General features: G+C 37.0%; 1 pseudogene; it reads left to right on the top strand.

Moving 5' to 3' along the window:
- The first annotated feature begins 12494 nt into the window (after positions 1-12494).
- LOC104120239 (sesquiterpene synthase 14-like) lies at positions 12495-14090 on the top strand (annotated as a pseudogene).
- The last annotated feature ends 2104 nt before the right edge of the window (positions 14091-16194 follow it).

The raw sequence follows: 16194 nt of genomic DNA on the forward strand, positions 1-16194 counted from the left end.
CTCTCTCTCTATTGATGTATATATTTTGTCTTTTCCTCTCTCATTATGTATCTTCATTTATGCTTTCAGTAGCTCGCTTTGTAGCTTCTTTATTTTATTTTCTTATTAGTAAATGTTTAATTCAGTAGCTTCTTGTTTAGTATAATAGCTTCTTTTTAATCTAGTAGTTTCTTTTTATGTTTAAGTGGTCAATAAGCCTTTGATTTTCATAATGCCACGGTTCTTTCCAAAGGTAGTTTCTGTGTGAATCGGGTGTCTTCCCAACGATAGATGGCGTGACAACCTTCTTAAAGGATTGAGTCTGTTTTTTGTGTTTAGGAAAGAATAGTAGTAGTAGTAGTAGTAGTAGTGAATAAAAAGACCTAATTGAGTTAAGCTCGAAGAGTCAAACATGCTTTACTTGGTACCAACACACTTAACTATGTGCTTGTGGTTAAAAACAAGGTTTTTGAAAAGAAATAGCTCTAGTTAGTGACCTTTTGACTCTTGTGTTGACTTAGGCAATCATCCAATGGTTTAGTCGAGCCATTGTGATTTTCAATATTGAATATGGTCGTTGTGGCCCCTCGACTCTATCCTTTTTAACTATCCAGCTGCGTGAGAGGTGAGATATTTTTGTTGCAAGTCCAAGTACCCGTGCAAATGGTCTAGAACTTGCCCCGAATATGTTTCTAGATGAAATTTTAAGTTTTGCTTGGCTTGAGAAGTGATTTTAGGCTCTCTTTCACCCACTTGAAATTTTCCATGCCCCACCAATGTTGTTATCCCTAGTCAACCCATTTGAGCATAAAACGTTTCTCATTTGATCACCATGTTACAAGCCTTTACCCATTCTGTCGTGACCCTCTCTAGGCACCCTGAGCTTTCCTTAACACTCTTGTGAAACAATTGGCTAAAAACGTATGTTTGGGGGATGAGGAGTTTGAAAAAGGTATCAAAGCACAAAAAGAGAAAAGAAATAAAGAGAAGGAAAGACAAGAAAAATAAAGAAGAACAAAGAGAAAAATACAAAATGAAAGTGAATAAGTTGAAAGGTTGAAGGGATTTCAAAGAATAGTAGTGATGCAAGTCATGGAGAAAACAAAGAAGGAGGAAATGAATATCATGACCAAGAAAGAGTAATGCTAAGTCTCTCTAATCCCCCTATGGAAAAGAAAATTCCTCAAAAAGTGGCAAAGTATGAGTCGATAAGAGAAAATGGAGTGCTTAAGATAAGATGAACCCGCTCTATCATAGCATATCCAACCTTAGTCCAAAAGACTTCATTGCATTCCAAAAAATACCTACGTGATTTTAAACCGAGTGAGCTTACATTAGTGGTGATTTACATGAGAGGCCAGCCTATGATACTTAAAGTTGTACTTGTGACATTCTTTTGAAAGAGATGAGCGAACCTTTCACAAATCTTTGAATTGAGTGTTACATTCTTAAGTGAGATATGCAAACGGAGAATAGAGGAGGAAGAGTTTGGGATCCACAATGACCTACATGAAAGAGCGAGCTTCCTTGATGAATAAAATCAACTCTTGATGCTCAAGTGTCACATTAGACCTATTTTTGCTTAAAAGCTCAACCCAATGCCTTGTTAATAATTCATAAGTGTCTGGGTAATTGTTGGTCCCAATTGATGTGTGATTGATTCATTTTTGATTAGCTGAAATATCTCTTAACTTGTAGAGGTGAGAATTACTGTATATGCTTGAGGACAAGCAAAAGCTTAAGTTTGGGGGAGTTGATGAGTGGGGATTTTGACTACTTATTAGAACCTTTTTGCTTTTGTTTTAGTCCAAAAGCGTTTAATTGTGTTCCCGAAAATTGATGAAATATGCTTAATTGCAAGAATGGTAGAAAATGAGCCTCAACAATGAAATCCAACTCAAGAAGGCCATCAGAGATATGTGAGAAGTGCGGTCCGCACATGAAATGTGCGGCCGCAGAAGCAAGGCAAGACCAAAGTTTAGAGAACATACATATGAGGTTCAACGGAAGTGCGGGCCGCACAATTATTATGCGGCCACAGAAAATCAGCTATGCAGTTGCAATTGAATTGTGCGGTCCGCAGAAGAGCCATATGCGGCCGCACTCAGAAATGTGCGGACCGCAGAAAGAGAGAGATGTGGTCGTGGTTCAGTATTATGCGGCCGCAAGATTCCAATCATGTCAACCTGAAGAAAAGTGCGAATCGCACATGGAATTGTGCGGCCGCAGAACCTCCAAAAGGGCAATTTTGTCCGAAAATTCCAGCACTGCATAAATAGAAGAGTTTCATTTTTTTAGGTCAACTTTTGTAACTTTTGACATCAACAGCCGTTTACTTTACTCCTTTTAGTAGTTTTTTCTATTTTAAGTTTTTTGAATATTACTTTTATCATCTTAATCATTAATATGGGTTTAATTATTACTTCTACTTCCTTATTTTCTAATTTAAGCATGAGTAGCTAGGTTTTCACTAGGGTTGTGACCCAACCCTAGTGTGTAAACTTAATGGGTGTTTGATTGATTGCTTGTTTATGGTTGGGTGTTGATTATCTAGCCTTGTTCTTGCTTTTATTTGAAGATATAATGGCTATTAACATTATTTCATGCCTAATTGACTTGGCATCTACTTGAGATAGAGATACTTAGTCAAGAAAACCTTGACTAGCAAAGAATTGGGTCAATTGAGAGATTGATAAGCCCAATTAAAGGGTTGAACCTAGAGATAGTAAAACCCGACTTGAGCTTACTATCAACTGCTTTGTTCAATACCCGTTTGGACTTGAGAAAGTCAAATTGGGAAAAATCGCTCTCTGACCGAGAGGTATTGAGTGGGTACTTGAGTGTTGATAGCTATAATAAACTCTGACCACTAAAACAATCCTTATGGCTTACAACCCATTAAGCGAACACCTAGGTGACGGTCATAGCCCTAGGCCTTTTATCATTTGAAAAACAAACAAAAACAATTTCCTAGTTTCAATTCTTAGTTGTTATTATTAGTTTAAAATAGACTTAGATCAAATCAAGATTTTGAAAGTGCAATTTGAGATAATTCAAGCTCATTCACTATAGTATATACTCCTAAATCCCATTCAAAGCTCCCTGTGAAACATCGACCCTGACTCCTTGTTGGGTACTACTATTGCATCGACTGTTTCATAACCTCAAATAGAGGTGTAATTAGACGAGATCACGGACCGAACTCCTCGTTAACAAATAGATATATCTATGGTTCATGTCGTTCGACCCTCGGCAGCGCACAATTTATATTTATATGTTGGATCGGGCCGTACAACCTCGGCATAACTCGTGCGCAAAATTCATGAAGTCCAATTATATTCTATATTGTTTCATTGGCTTGAAAGATTTAATCTGTTAAATGATGGGAATTAATTTGATATTTACTACCAGTGAAAGAATTGTTTATTTATTTCTTGTTCTTGAGCTTTCGGCTATTTTTACATAATCCATGCTTAACTATAACATCGGTATTTTATTGTTAGCCTATAGTAAGTGTCGGAGTCGACCCCTCGTCACTACTTCTTCGAGGTTAGACTGGATTACTGGGTATGCATTGATTTATGTACTCATACTACACTTGCTGCATATTTTGTGCGGGCACATATATGTCCAGTGGTCATGTGGGCGCAGAGGTGCGGTTATTTCTCGTGTTACGAGTCCGCAACACTCGAAGTCTCCCTCAGAGTTATTTATATTTTTTCTGTCTAATTTATATTCTAGACAGATGTATTTTATCATATTTCCTAGTTAATGCTCATCACTTGTGACACCAGGTTTTGGGAGTTTCTACAGGTTATCAACATTGTAGTTCGTGTAAATATCATCATTCATTTTGTAAATTCCAGTTTTATACTATATAATTAATTAAAATCATGATTTTAAATTATTAAAAGGAATAAGTAAGTTGACAGAACACCGTTGGCTTGCCTGGCGACGGTATTAGGCGCCATCACGACCTTTAGCGGATTTCGGGTCGTGACAGCTTGGTATCAGAGCATTAGGTTCACTTAGGTCTCATGAGTCATGTACAAGTCTAGTAGAGTCTTGCGGATCGGTACAGAGATGTCTGTACCTATCTTCTAGAGGCTACAAGCTATTAGGAGCACTTCCCTTCTTGATTTCTCCTTGTGCGATTTGATCCCTTCGAGGCCTATGCCTTTATTTCCTTCCTATTCATTCTCGTACGGTGTTGAGCACTCGTGTCAATTGTGCATCGAGGAGTTTCAGTGGTACTATCGACGTGGAGCAGGATGTTTCTCCCTGCGCATCCGAGCAAGTTATTATCGTCTTCTTGCGGAAGGATGTTCTACCATTTCAGCTCAGTAGCAGTATTTTTTATAGGATCGAGGCTACGCGGAGATCGCTATAATATTCAGATGTTGTATCGTACAATGTTGGTGTAATGGTGGGGTGTTTGTTTATGTGTCAAGGCAGTTAATGACTTTAAAGGAGGATTTCTCAGCACTTGATTTGAAGGTTCAGCATTTATTTAAAGCAAAGTAAAGGCAATCGGGCTATGAATGTTCAGGTTTGGGTTGGTGGAGTAATGAGACTTGATATTTTCGAGCGTGGCGGAATTTTCATCTGCGATGTAGTGTCGTTGTCCTTGTTGATTGTATTAAGTTCGCCAGTGTTATGGTCATCTTCAATTCGCCTTTGGGGCAGAGTATTGTGAAAGGACACCAGTAAAACAGTCTTCTGAGAATAGCGGTGTGCAGCGGTTCAGAATCGAATCGGTGTTTCTAATATTGATGGCTCGAGAAGGATGATCTTCTAGGAGGCTGAGAGTTGATAACAAATCACTGGTTCCGTTGCTACAGGTATGGATTTGAGTTGAGGCAACATTTGGGTGGCGAAGAATGAGGAAGGGCATGGAGGGAGGTGTCTCGCGATGGTTGAATTACTAACAGGTCAAGTATGAAAATTAGAGGTCGAGCGGTTACTTAAAGAAGACGGTTTAGCCAAAGTGGGAGTGACAGAGTCTACGTTAGGATAGCCATATGACTTGAGAAAAGTTTGGAGTGACTTGGGATTCATGGTGGACAGTGACTAGGTCTACAGACTTAATTCGGAATGTTGGCTACTATACTGAGGAAGATTGGATACGACAGAGAGGAGTTTGCTTGATACGAAGGGGAATTCAACATGACTTCGGATTGGAATGTATTGTCGCACCTTGGGTTAATGTCAATGGGGAGTGGACGGACTTGTACAGCTGGTGAACGAGCACAGGCTCATGAGGGTTTACTGATGGCGTAGTAATGGAATCCAGTGAAGCGTCATTGGAAGATATCAGCATGGAATTTCCATAGGTAGGTTATCTCCTATGATTAGGTTAGCGGTTGTGTGGTGTTGATGAAGATTCTACTAAGGATTCTATTGGATATCCGATAAGAGGTCGAATGTGAATGTGGCTAGTAATTCAGAATATTTATAAAATGTTTAACAGAAATATTTCGAGAGGCTTGGAGAGTTGATCGTGCAAGATCATGGTAATTGGGAAGGAGGAATCTTGATGGGTTCTAGGGTTAAGAAATTGTATCTTCAAGCTAAGAGGGGGAGACCCACCGTCTACAGTTGGATTGTGTGGTCATCTGCTTGTGCGGTTTCTAGTCAACGATGTATTGGTGGGCCATTATGACTAAGGAAAGAAAAACATCAGTGGTAATTCGAGCAAATAATTTGAGGAATGTGTACTATATTTGGGCCTTATTGATTCATGTTCAAGTTTTGGGAAGACTCAGAGTTTATGCTTTGTGTGGATGTGATGATGTACAAGGAAAGAAATTTAGCCGGTTGCTCCTTTGAGAGGGTGTTCATGTGCTAGCAGGGTCTTGGAGTTTGATGATATTTGGGAACGATTTAGAGTGGGTAACTCTCAATAACAGTCCTAGTGAGTTCAAAATTTAAGTGTGGTGCCTAAAGACTTCGAGTCTGTGGTATGGATAAATATCGAGCTTTTGCAGTGGATTATGAAAATGGGGCTTGGAGTGTTCTATGTTATCTTCGGTCTATGGTGTAGCATTTGACTAATGGAAGAAAATAACTTCGGATTCATAGAGGAATTTTCAGAATGGGTGTACCAGTTGAAGATGTGAATGCGCGCACAAGGAAGTTATGAGATGGTTCGTGGGTTTTGAGACAATGTGGTCTCGTGAAGTGGGGTCACTCAGGATGAGAGCAGATAGAGTTTGTTATATTTTGAACGGAGCTATTGCTATTTCTAAGGAAAGTCCAAGGTAAATTAGAAGAAGTTGGTTCAGTTAGCAATGGTTGAATCAACATGATTGTGGTAGTGATCAGTTCTTTCAGCGTGTTAAGTTATATATGTGATTTGTAGCGGTATGTGCGAGTCTTGACGGCCGCCGTAATTTGATCTATTTGGAGGTATTTGATTATAATGACCTATTATGTGTAGATGGATCCAAGAAGAGTTATGGTGGTTTAGACCACTACTTGAGGTTTGTATTTTTCTGCGGTTTGAGAATTCAGTTGCGTTGGTTCTTCTGAAATGAGTTGAGTGAGGATTTTTCTAGACAAGGAAGTGCTTATTTTACTAGTAGTTCCGGAGTTATGATCAGTTATGGTAATCTAGTATAGCAGCATGATAGGTGCAATGAGCGGCATGGGAACTGGGAATTTAAGGTCGAGATTATGGTTCAGTGTTGATGGAATACTACTAGCTCGCACCTGAGGATGGTGTCCTGTGGAAGAGGCTTTGTGTATTGACTTGCGGATTTTGATTCACTTTACAGAATTAGAACGGTTGGTGGTATAGATGTGCGAACTTTGCTACCTAAGCGGAATGGTCGTGGGAGTGTGCCCCACTGGGAGATTTTTATAAGTGTGGTATATCAGTCACTTGATTGTTAAATATTGAAACCAAATATGGAGGTTAAGGTAATATCGCAAGTGCGAGTGTTTATGCTTGAGAGGCATTCTATTTACTTGGATTGTGGATCGTGTGAGTTTGTTCCGGATTTGACGGTTGTTCTTATATGTCATGAATAGGTCATTGTGAGTCCTTGAGAGGTTATTTGCCCAAGCATGGTATGATCAGAATCGACTTGAGGTCCATTGATGGGTCCAAATGTGGATGTGTACTCTACACCATACTGGGTGTGTTCATTCGGCATAGCATTCCTTATGGGGGAGTATTCGTGCATTGGATGTTATTTTCGTCGTCAGCTATTTCATGTGATACTCTATTGTGCCATGTAGGTTGTGAGATGGCTTGATTATTCGCACATGAGTTGAGGTCCTGCGTAGCAGTGGTGTTATGTGAGCAGGATGGCTCTCGAGATACAGATCATATGTCGCACCTTAGTTGTGCTTGAGTTTCATAGCTTATGGCGCTACCCGTCTTCCCAGGATTTGTATTATGCACTTGGGTGCTTATGGTTGAAATTCGGGCATTTCGTGAGTATAAGCGTTACGACTTGATGTGTGTTTTCTTTAGATTATTATGTGTAGATCGGGCAGGTGGCACGCTGCCACGGGTATGTTGTTTGGATCGGATGCTACCACAAGTATCATGGTTGGATTGGGTTGCACGCCGCAACGGTGTCGTGTGTGGATCGGGTTGCACGCCGCAACAGTAGGATGTGGAGTACGATTCCCTATATTTATTCTTGTGTGTTTTGTCCTTCATTTTCTAAGGAAGGTTCATTACATCTTTTCAGTTGTTTAATTAGTTACGTAGGTTGAGTAGTTCCTTCCAGGGTTCGTTTTCCTTAATACTGGGGTTGTAATCAAAGCTGTCTTGAGCTTCTGAAAGCTCTCTGCACACTCATCCGACCACCTGAATGGAGCACCCTTTTGGGTAAATTTAATCAAAAGCGATGCAATAGATGAGAAACCCTCCATAAAGCGACGATAATAACCGGCCAAGCCGAGAAAACTCTGAATCTCAGTAGCTGAAGATGGCTTGGGCCAACTCTGAATTGTCTCTATCTTCTGCATATCCACCTTAATTCCTTCACTAGACACTATGTGTCCATAGAATGACACCAAACTAAGCCAGAACTCACACTTCGAGAATTTGGCATACAGTCTCTCCTCTCTCAGCCTCTGTAATACAATACCCAAGTGTTGTGCATGCTCCTCCTGGCTACGTGAGTACACCAAGATATCATTAATAAATACTACGACAAATGAATCAAGATATGATTGGAATACACTATTCATCAAGTGCATAAATGTTGCTGGAGCGTTGGTCAACCCAAAAGACATCACGAGAAATTCATAGTGACCATAACGAGTCCTCAATGTCATCTTTAGAATATCTGAATCCCGAATTTTCAACTGGTGATACCCGGATCTCAAATTAATTTTGGAGAATACCCTCGCTTCCTGGAGCTGGTCAAATAAATCATCAATACGCGGCAAACGATATTTGTTCTTGATTGTAACTTGCTTTTAACTGCTTGTAGTCGATGCACATCCGTATAGTACCGTCTTTCTTTTTAACAAACAGAACTGGTGCACCCCAAGGCGACACACTAGGCCTAATAAACCCTTTTATCAAGAAGTTCTTGAAGTTGCTCTTTTAATTCTTTCAACTCAGCTGGTGCCATACGATACGGAGGAATAGAAATGGGTTGTGTGCCCGACACCAAGTCAATACCAAAATCAATATCGCCTGTCGGGTGACATACCCGGTAGGTCTGCAGGAAATACATCCGAAAAATCTCACACTACTGGTACTGAATCAATAGTCGGAGTATCTGCATCAACATCTCTCACAAAGGCCGAATATGACAAACATCCCTTCGCAACCATATGTTGGGCCTTCAAATAAGAAATTACCATGCTGGGAACATAATCTAGAGAACCCCTCCATTCGACCTTTGGCAACCCCGACATCGCCATGACAGTCCAAAATAGCATAACATGGAGACAACCAATCCATACCCAATATTACATCGAAATCAATCATACTGAGCAATAAGAGATTAACTCTAGTCTTCAGTCCCCCAATAATCACCACACACGACCGATACATACGGTCTACAATAATAGTATCACCCACCAGCGTAGATACACGAACATGTGAAACTAAGGACTCACGGGGTATATCCAGATAATGAGCAAAATACGATGATACATATGAATAAGCGGAACCAGGGTCAAATAATATAGAAGCTTCCTTGTGGCATACTGAGACAATACATGTGATCACTGCATCTGAAGCAACGGCATCTGGCCTGAGAGGAAAAGCATAGAATAGGGTCAGACCACCACCTGATCATCCTTCCCCTCTTGGGCGACCCCTAGATGACTGACCCCCACCCCAAGCTGGCTAGATGGGTGTCGAAGTAAATGGTGCTGAAGTCGTAGTCTGATTCCTCTATTGCACTAGACCTCCCGGGCGATGAGGACACTGCCTCCACATATGCCCAAACTCCCCGTAATCAAAGCAACTCCCCGGTACTGGTGGTGGTGAGGACTGAATCGGGCCCTAAGAACCGGAATAACTGCTAGAAGCACCCGGTGCAAATGAACCCCGAACTGAAGGAGCGCGGGTCGAACTGTGAGCTGGAAGGGCACTGAGAGATGACTGACCCTGATGAGAACTGTATGAACCATGGCTGGATGATGCACCACGGTGTACTGGACAACCCGTCTGAGAGTGTTTGTAAGGACGACCCCTGCCGTGGTAAAACTGACCCCCTGAAGGAATACCGCTGAAACCATTCGATCCATGAGGCTTCTTGGTCTACCTCTCTCCTCGCTCCTGGTTACGGACCATCTCTATCTGCCGAGCAATGTCAACTACCTCATCAAAAGTAGCACAAGACACCCTTTCCCGAGTCATAAGTAATCGCAGCTGATGTGTGAGGCCATCAATGAACCTCCTAATCCTCTCTCTATCAGTGGGAACCAACCAAACTGCATGACGAGACAACTCAGAAAACCTCATCGCGTACTGGGTCACAGATATGCCATCCTGCCGAAGATGCTCAAACTGTCTACGCAGCTCCTCCCTATGAGACTGCGGCACGAACTTCTCCAAAAAGATAGCAAATAGGGGAAATCATAACCTTAGACTTCTTCAAATCTTGTCTACAATATTTGCCTTGTTAGTTATAAATTACTACATTTTTAATTACTTTGATCTTAGTTAGTAAACTCTCAAATTGTTATATAATATTTCTGAAGGTTGATTACTTGAATTCGTGCAAAATTATTAGTTGTAATTAACACGTCATTTCTCTGTGGGATTCGACTCCGGACTTGTAAACCGAATTATATTTGCAACAACCGCTTAGTCCTTTTTATAAGGCATAGTTGGGCGTGATCACTAGGTAATCCACAGTCTATGCAATTTGTTTGGCGGATCTAATAAATTATATATCATCTAATTGTCGATTGCAATAAATGTTAAGGCACGATAAAAGTTTACAAAATTTGTCTGGAGTTTGATTGCACAAGAAATATGACATTTTATCTGATTGAATTTTGACTTGTCAAAGCCGAATTTGAGCTTCATACATCTTTGCATAACCTCCTATTTGAGCACATGAAAAATGGAAAATTCACTTCACTCATCTCAATTTGCACTATAAATACTTCCACCATACAAGCAATAAATCTCACAAGTTTAATTATACAATTTCCAGAAAACCCATTAGAGAGTGAAACAAACAATGGTTACTTCTTCTATCAGCTGTTGTCACTTGGGAAATATTCAATCAATGGTTTGGGGTTGTTCTCATAATTTTCTCCCCAAAAAGAACTCAAAACTCACAGTAAAACATAGATCATATGCCAGTTCTATAGGAAGAGAGAAAAATATGAGTCATTTGAAAATGAGTGCAGCATTGGTTGATAATACTCTCAGCAGTAGTAGTAGTACTACTACTAGTACTGAACGTCCTTTGGCAAATTTCCACTCAACTGTCTGGGGAGAATATTTCCTCTCCTACACTCATCAACTCACAGTATGACATTACATACTCATATATATATATATATGCATGCTTTATAATCTTTATGTGAAACTATAATATTATGGGAAATTTTATGTTGAGGTTATTAATTTTTGAATCTTTCCAACCAACGAACCCTTTAACGTAATAAATACAATCAAGTCTCTTTATAACAGCCGGATTTTTTGGCTGTTATAGCAAAGTGTTATTATAGAGAACATATATTATAACATAGCATGAAAATTGATTCCATAAAAAACTTAGGTTTTATAGAGAATGACTATTATATAGCGATGCTGTTTTACGAGAGACCAAAATGATTGAAAAGTTAAATATGAAGGTGGTCAAAAAATAAAGCTTAAATATTGGTGCAGGAAATTAGTAGCCAAGAAAGAGTTGCATTTGAAGAACTGAAAGAAAAAGTCAGGCAAATGCTAGTTGAAACACCTGATAATAATTTGGATTTGCTTTTGAAATTTGCAAAATTGGATTTTAACATTGTGCAAAAGGTGCATCAAAGAGAGCTTGGCGAGCTTACAAGGTACATACACTATTATTATATCCTCTTCATTCACATGTATATGGTATAAGTCATAATAGGTCAAAGTAACGATAACAGAAATATATATTTTTAGCCACTCTAAAAAATAATAACCATAAATTATATATTTTTTGTATACATGTTTGCAAAAAAAAATATACATATTATATTTATATTTTGACTAGCAAATAACAAATGCAATTAGTTTCGACTGACCAACTAATTTTATATTTTGCCCAATTGATAAACATGTCATGATCAAACGCTTTTTGGGCCAAAATGGGTCGAATAAATGGTCATAACTTACCCCCAAAGCCCACCCCACCCCACCCCACCCAAAAAAAAAAACATCCAAACCGATCTCCTCCTTTCTATTTGTTTATTTTGAAGGGAAAAAAAACGTGAAAGCTAATGTATTTTTCTAGTAGTAGCTTAGATTGATCTTCCAAATTTACATAATTCTCAATCTTCAAACTTGATTTTGTATGTTTGATTTGTGTTATATTTTGGCCAGTCGATTAACATTATCTTACCCATTTTGTTCAGTAATTTAATGGGTCATTCTGAGTTCAATTCATTAAATCAAGTCAATAAATGAGTCATGAATCAAGTCGTTTAACTGGTCAAGTTGCTATAAAATGGATTCACTATATCACCTCTAGCTAGTATGCATATACTTCGAGTAATGCAATAGAAATATAACTAATTAACCAATACTTTTGTAATATAGGTGGTGGAAAGATCTGAATTTTGCAGAGCAATTTCCATATGCAAGAGGTAGATTGGTGGAGTGTCACTTTTATACAGTAGGAATCTACTTTGAGCCTCAATATAGTCGCGCAAGAGAAATGATGACAAAATTACTCACTATATACACCGTTATTGATGACACTTATGATGCTTATGCGACTTATGATGAACTTATACCTTTTACTGATGCAATGATAGATGCAAGTAAGTTTTTACCATTTAAATATAATTAATCTTTTAATTCTCTCATTGATGAGTAAGAAAAAAATTATATGTCAATTAAGTACATGTTACTTTCTTACGAGATGATTTGTATAAAAATATAAAAATTAGCTTGTAACTTTGGTTCAAATTCTTAACGTACAGATGTGAGATTAGTGCCATCGGTTCAGTACCGCCCAGTCTGAGACCTACTTATCAAGCCCTTGTAGACCTTTATGCTCAAATAGGAGAAAAATTTATCAGAGGGGGTAAATTAGATCGTCTCTACTTTGCAAAATATGAGGTAAGCTCCCTTAGCTTCATTTCGTTTGAATCAAACCTTACCATAGCTTCATTAATTAGTTTAATTAACTAAGTTATAGTGAAGAAATGATAAGAGTAGAGAGGAAGGAAACATCCAAAATCTAAAAGAAGACATGGTATTGCCAAGATTATAATTGTATGACTCTTTCGTCTAAAAGCTTAAAGCCTTAAACTATACTTAGACAAAACACATATTTTACTTAATTATGTCTTCAACAAGCCTCTTTTATGTGTGAGCCTTATAATTCTTTTTCATGTGCCAAGCACGCAAAAATTATTCTTAATACGGATATAGGAGCTTTGTAACGTAGAATTGTGTGAACGTCTATCTAAAAGCTTAAAATATTAGAGAGACCACACTTGTAATTATTCACTTAATTATATTTTCAACATTATATAGTTCTACAGTTTTGTTTTATTCTCCTTCTTAGATGAAAAAGTTGGCTAGAGCATTTTTTATGGAAGCAGAATGGTTAAATGCTGGCTATATTCCAAAATGTGACGAGTATATGAAGAATGCAAATATAACTACTACTTGTATGATGGTTGCAACAACATCCATGAGTTTTATGGAGGAATCTATAGCCAAAGAGACTTTTGAATGGATGATAAATGAGCCTTTAATTTGATTCTACGAGCTTCCAACAGATTAAAGGGCGATTGTATTGGACATAATGTAAGTATTACGCTATATTTAATTTTCAGTTTGCATCTTTTTTCCGGAATGAGAACCATGGCGTAATTGATAAAGTCACTGTCATGTGACCAAGAGGTCACGGGAGCCATGGAAATAACCTCTTGCAGAAATGTAGGGTAAGATTGCGTACAATAAACTATAGACCCTTATGGTCCGGCCCTTCCCCCGACTCCGCGCATAGCGGGAGAGCTTAGTGCACCGAATTGCCTTTTTTATCGCATCTTTTTTCCTCCAATAAATAAATAAATTGTACGACCATCTCATCTAAGAGCTTATTGAGTGTAGTTGGAACAACAAAGGAAGCATATAGCTTCATTTATTGAATGCTACATGAATGAATATGGAGGTTCAAAGCAAGAGGCATATGTTGAGGCACAGAAGAAAATCACTAATGCAGGGAAAGACATGAACAAGGACTTCCTATGTTCTACTCATGACGAAGTACCAACGTTTGTCCTCGAATTAGTTATAAATATTGCGCGTTTGGCATATATTTTTGAAGAAAATGATTTTGCAAGTGCCCAAAGCGAATTTAAAGATATGATTACCATGTTGTTTGTTGAGCCTGTCAATGTTTGAGGATAATTTGGAGCAAAATGTAGTTTGAGAACATAGGAATAATAGTAGTACTTCTATTACTGAGTAATGGTGAAAACTGAGATACTAGTAATGTTTGAGAATAAATTATCTTCAGTTTTATCGAGGAAGAGAGTGCCTGTGTTGTCTTCACGCTTATATTTAACATGTTTCAATTAAGTACAGCAATGAAGTCTCGTATTAATGAAGCCTGTTTTCCTTTCTTTTATTTCAATGTTTGCTATATTACTTTCAAGCTTTGAACGACTTGAAGTAGTCAAGCCAGTAAACGTGGTTATGTTCAAATGAGAGGCTATAAATTAAATACTACAATTCGTTCTCTGTAATTATTCTTATTTAGCACATAGGGTATTCAATTTAGGGAAAATATTAGTTATGTCAATTTATAAGCAGCTTATTAAAAAAATTGATCAGTTCATAAAATATTATTAATATTAGCCAAATATTATCAATGTTAACCAATTAGCTATTTGTAGCCAAAAATATCATTTTTTTTCTTTTTCTTTGAGTGAGTGTTATTAAAATAGATTGAGTACATCTTAAAGAGTTTGAATCTCAGTTTTGGAATGATTTAGTGGTGTTTTGAGGTGGTTTGAATTGAAAATTCCAAGTAGAAGATGAACATGAAAAAAATAATGGGTGTATCACGTGTGTGTCACTTATGTAGCACATATGTATCAAATGTGTATCTCATATATATATATATATATATATCCATGTATACCTGCATGTGAGATATATGCGTGATACATGTGTCGTAGAAGAATTTTTTGAATTCGATTTTAACTACAAATTTTGATACCAAATCACCTTCAATCTTCCTCAAATTTTGCATATTGACTTATCTATATGTTTTCAATGAATCCCAACCATACCCATTGAAAAAAATCTTTCTTTGCTTGGATTTTTGGAATCTTGTATATCTGTTTTGTATTCATCACCTTATTTGCTACATCATCCATGAAATTTCATTTCCGTCTTACATCTAATATTGCTAATCACGCTTAAAATATGGAAGAAGATCTTTGTGTGTGATTCTTGGAGAGAAAGAACCTTATTTCTTTTGGGTTTTCAATTTTTATATGTGTTTGACTAATTTTGGTAAATCTATGATTAATGGCTAAAGGCGATAAATTTAAACTTTTTTGGAACATTTATGTAAGATTCCCTATTTTTTGCTTACAAAGTTTTATTTAACTTGTGGAAACCGCTTCTACTGCATTATTTTAATCATTATATTTGAGCTTTGATTCTCAACTAAACTCGACTTTTATCTTTTGTGTTGTTTTTATTTTTTTCGCATATTGTGTGCAGATTATTATTTTAGATTTCTAATATTAATGATATAGAGTTTTTAACTGAAAGATTTGTGATTGTTTAAAATATCATGACCATATGTAATATAATATGTTGACAGGAATTCAAAAAACTTTTGGTGAACTTTTTCATTTTGATATAAAATCTGCAGGTCAATTAATTTAAAAGTTAGGTATTCATGTTTTTTTAATGAAATTAAATAATATGGGAATTACCCGATAAAGTATTTGAGGATTTTTGTCCGGTAAGATTTCTTCCTTTATTGTTTCAAGATTTAATTTTTTTTTCTTTAATTTTTACTTTACAATGGGAATTGAATTTTTCCCTCTAATTTTAATTTTACAATACAAATACATTCTTTAATAATATTATCTAAGTTTTAAGAAGTTTACATTCATGGATAGAGGCGTACAAGCAAATCATGTACCTTAAGACTAGATTGACTTAATAAATTATTATTAAAATTAAAATCGTCAATTTAATAAATTCTTTTTCTAATATTTAAAATTTTAAAATTAATATAATTTTTAACTATTAAGTCTTTCCTTATTTGAATTATGTAAAAGTTAAAGTACAATTATATTTTCGTTTCTATTTACATTAGGAATATTTCCTTGAAGTCAACTCTTCCCGAAAGATTTAAATCCTCTTGGGAACCAACCAACCACAATTTATAAGTAGAGTTCAGTTAGACCATCACTGTCTAACCTACTTGATCTTTTTAACAATGTAATTATAAATCTCTTCTTTTTTTTTCTATCTCCTTGGAGTATCTTCTCTGCTTTGATTTCTCATTCAATTTTATGGTTATAATTTTTTAAAGTTTACTATTATTA

Source organism: Nicotiana tomentosiformis, chromosome 9 (assembly GCF_000390325.3).
Source record: "Nicotiana tomentosiformis chromosome 9, ASM39032v3, whole genome shotgun sequence".
Lineage (NCBI taxonomy): Eukaryota > Viridiplantae > Streptophyta > Magnoliopsida > Solanales > Solanaceae > Nicotiana > Nicotiana tomentosiformis.